The sequence below is a fragment of the Colobus angolensis genome, unplaced genomic scaffold (genome assembly GCF_000951035.1).
Source record: "Colobus angolensis palliatus isolate OR3802 unplaced genomic scaffold, Cang.pa_1.0 Scaffold92, whole genome shotgun sequence".
Taxonomy (NCBI): Eukaryota; Metazoa; Chordata; class Mammalia; order Primates; family Cercopithecidae; genus Colobus; species Colobus angolensis.
In genome coordinates, this window is record NW_012123154.1 from 5,667,604 (window position 1) to 5,671,889 (window position 4,286).

General features: G+C 39.7%; 1 pseudogene; it reads left to right on the plus strand.

Moving 5' to 3' along the window:
* The first annotated feature begins 2,252 nt into the window (after positions 1-2,252).
* Positions 2,253-3,933, plus strand: LOC105504475 (annotated as a pseudogene).
* The last annotated feature ends 353 nt before the right edge of the window (positions 3,934-4,286 follow it).

A 4,286-nucleotide genomic window follows, 5' to 3' on the forward strand; every position in this document is an offset into this window, starting at 1 on the left:
ATATTAAAAGATTTTGTTCACCTTTTGTGTAAATTGCCAAAAAAAAAAAAAAGAGAGAAGGAAGAGAGGGAACGATAAATTCAGCTGGCTTTATGCTGTCTGTATTGGGTCTTTTGATTGGGAAACTGAGTCTCCTCTGTCTCAAAGAGTAAAGGTGCTTGTTTTTTGAAATGTCTTAATTGTCACTTTGGCTAAATGACTGACTTATTTTACGGTGACTTGTGATCTGATTTTGACATCAATCATTTTATACTTGATCTTAGCCAAAAGGCTGAGAAACGACAAGTATCTTAAACTTTGATATTTGAAATACTTCCTAAAATCAAATTTCAAATTCTAAAATCAAGTCTTTTTCACCTGACTAACTTGGAAGTCCCTGGACATCCAAAAGAGACATATTAGGCTTCGTTGGTATGTTAAAATCATACAGAAAGCACTGTCAAATAAGAAATGGTGTTTAAGTTATATTTGTATACATATACATGTGTTGGTTACATGTGTTCCAATATTCTATGATATTTCTAAATTCTGATATGTCTTGGTATATGTTATCAGTCATAATATGATTTTATGTTAACTTCTATACCACAGAAATAATCAAATTTCTTTGTCAGTTGTGTCTTTGCATCTTTTTTTTTTTTTGGAGACTGAGTCTCACTCTTTTGCCCAGGCTGGAGTGTAGTGGCGTGATCTTGGCTCACCACAGCTTCCGCCTCCCTGGTTCAAGTGATTCTCCTGCCTTAGCCTCCTGAGTAGCTGGGATTACAGGCATATGCCACCACACTGTGCTAATTTTGTATTTCTAGTAGAGACAGGGTTTCTCCATGTTGGTCAGGCTGGTCTCGAACTTCTGACCTCAGGTGATCTGCCTGCCTTGGCCTCCCAAAGTGCTGAGATTACAGGCGTGAGCCGTCGCTCCCGGCCCCAGTTGCATCTTTAATCATGGCTGTTCTAAGTCTTGTTATCCACAAGAGAATTGTTTTTGTTGTTGTTATTTCTGAAATGGAGTTTCGCTCTTGTTGCCCAGGCTGGAGTGCAATGGCATGATCTTGACTCTCTGCAACCTCTGCCTCCCAGGTTCAAGTGATTCTCCTGCCTCAGCCTCCTGAGCAGCTGGGATTACAGGCATGTGCCACCGCGCCCAGCTAATTTTGTATTTTTAGTAGAGATGGGGTTTCACCATATTGGTCAGGCTGGTCTCCAACTCTTGACCTCAGGTAATATGCCTGCCTCGGCCTCTCAAAGTGCTGGGAATTACAGGCATCAGCTACTGCGCTCCACCAAATTGTTTTAATTTGATTCTCTTAAAAAGCCATTTACTATTGGTTAAAGTCTAAACTTTGCCTTTTCAAAGAAATTTATGGAAAGGACACTGATAAATACTGTTGAATATAGATTTCTGATAACTTTGAAGATCATACCATTGGATGAGGTTAAAAACTTCCAGATCTCTAATTAAAAGCTGATGTATTTGTGAAGATTGCTAGGCCAACATCAAACAAAACAAGAATTCATTACATGGGGCTAAACTGATAAAAGACTGATATAATTGTTTATGACTTTTTTTTTCTGAAACCCTTATGATTCCTTTAAAAAAATTTTTTTAAGAGACAAAGACTGCCTCTGATTTTCTCTACTGTTCTAATTTTCCTTTTCTTTTTCCTTTTAACTTTAAAATTTTATCCTTAGAAATTGTATCTAATTATGTTGTCCAGGCTGGACTCAAACTGCTAGCTCAAGAGATCCTCACACCTCAGCCTCCAGAGTAACTGGGACTACAGATGCGTGCCACCACACCAGGCCTTCTTTTTACATTTTGTTTTCCAGAGTCAGTAAATCATTTTATATTTTTCTTTTGGTCATTTATAGCTTACATTAATTGGGTAAAATATACTTTTGTGAGCAAAATTGAAACATTTACCTTTCTTTCTACCTGATTTCTCCAGAATTTAAAAACTATTCATGAGTATTATTTTATGACACTGTAGTTATTTGCATAAGTTCAATAAGAATATGTTTTCTTTTGTAATAGGACATTGGAGACACTGGTTATTTTACCAAGGCTTTGATTGGAATGCCATATTTTCAGATATGAATAAACTGCTTGAGGAGTTGATGTTGTCTTTATAGAGTTGATAAAAAGCCCCTAGCATTTTGTGGGAGCGAAGTGGTTGTTGGGCTGTGCTTGAATCTGTCACTCCCTCAGTGTCCCTGTTGGGATTCCTAGCAGCAGCCTAGCAGAAAAGTGAAAGATGTCTGAATATATTCAGGTAACCGAAGATGAGAATAATGAGCCCATTTAAATACCACCAGGAGACAATGGGACGGTGCTGCTGTCCACGGTTACGGCCAAGGGGCTTGCAGGCTTTGCTACAGGAATCCAGTGTCTCAGTGTATGAGAGTTTTCTGGCTGGTAGAAGGAATTCTGCATGCCCTGATGCTGGCTGGGGAAATCCGGTGTATGTTTTCAACTATCCCAAAGACAACAGAAGCAAAATGGATGAGACAGATGCTTCATCAGCAGTGAAAGTGAAAAGTGTTGGATCTCCCATGGAAAACAACTGAACAGGATCTGAAAGAATATTTTAGTACCTTTGGAGTTCTTATGGTGCAGGTCTAAAAAGATATTAAGACTGGTCATTCAGAGGGGTTTGCTTTGTTCATTTTATGGAATATGAAACACAGGTGAAAGTAATGTCACAGCGACATACGGTAGATGGACAATGGTGTGACTGTAAACTTCCTAATTCTTAGCAAAGCCCAGATGAAACTTTGAGAAGCAGAAAAGTGTTTTTGGGGCAGTACAGAGAACACGAGTGGATGAGCTGTCACAGTTTTTCTGTCAGAACGGGGAAGTGGTGATGTCTTCATCTCCAAGCCGTTCAGGGCCTTTGCCTTTGTTACATTTGCAGATGATCAGATTGCTCAATCGCTCTCTTTTTTAAATTTGTTTTTGATTTTTATTATACTTTGAGTTCTAGGGTACATGTGCACAACGTGCAGGTTTGTTACAGAGGTATACATGTGCCATGTTGTTTTGCTGCACCCATCAGGTTGTCATTGACATTAGGTATTTCTCCTAATGGTACCCCTCCCCCAGGCCCCCACCCCTTGACAGGCCCTGGTGTGTGATGCTCCCCTCCCTGTGACCAAGTGTTCTCATTGTTCAGTTCTCACCTATGAGTGAGAACATGCGGTGTTTGGTTTTCTGTCTTTGTGATAGTTTGCTGAGAATGGTGGTTTCCAGCTTCATCCATGTCCCTCCAAAGGACATGAACTCATCCTTTTATATGGCTGCAGTGTATTCCATGGTGTATATGTGTCACATTTTCTTAATCCAGTCTGTCATTGATGGACATTTGGGTTGGTTCCAAGTCTTTGCTACTGTGAATAGTGCTGCAATAAACATATGTGGGTTGCACAATCTCTTTGTGGAGAGGACTTGATCATTAAAGGAATCAGCATTCAAATACCCAATGCCAAACCTAAGCACAATAGCAATAGACAGAAAGAAGTGGAAGATTTGGTGGTAATCCAGGTGGCTTTGGGAATCAGACTGGATTTGGTAATAGTAGAGGGGGTGCAGCTGGTTTGCAAAACAACCAAAGTAGTAATATGGTTGGTGGTATAAACTTTGGTGAGTTCAGCATTAATCCAGCCGTGATGGCTGCAGCCCAGGCAGTGCTACACAGCAGTTGGGGTATCATGGGCAAGTTACCCAGCCAGCAGAACCAGCCAGGCCCATTGGGTAATAACCAAAGCCAAGGCAACACGCAGAGGGAGCCAAACCAGGCCTTCAATTCTGGAAATAACTCTTATAGTGGTTCTAATTCTGGGGCAGCAATTGGTTGGGGATCAGCATCAAATGCAGGGTGGGGCAGTGGTTTTAATGGAGGCTTTGGCTCAAGCATGGATTCTAAGTCTTCTGGCTGAGGAAAATGTAAACAGTGGGATTGTGGTTGCTTGATATAGAATGCTGGGAATTCAAATTTTTCTAAACTCATTGTAAAATACATATGTACTAAGAATTTTCAAAATTGTTTTGTTCAGTGTGATACATTCAGTAGTATTTTTGGTATTTTTCTTTAGAAAAAGGAAGAGCTAAAGGAATTTTATGCTTTGTTACATGAAAGGTTGAAATATTGAATGGTTGAAAGTGAACTGCTGTTTGCCTGATTGTTAAACCAACACACTACAATTGATATCAAAAGCCTTCTGTAATATTTTATCCCTGGACTTGTCAAGTGAATTTTTTGCATGTTCAAAATGGAAACCATTGATTAGAA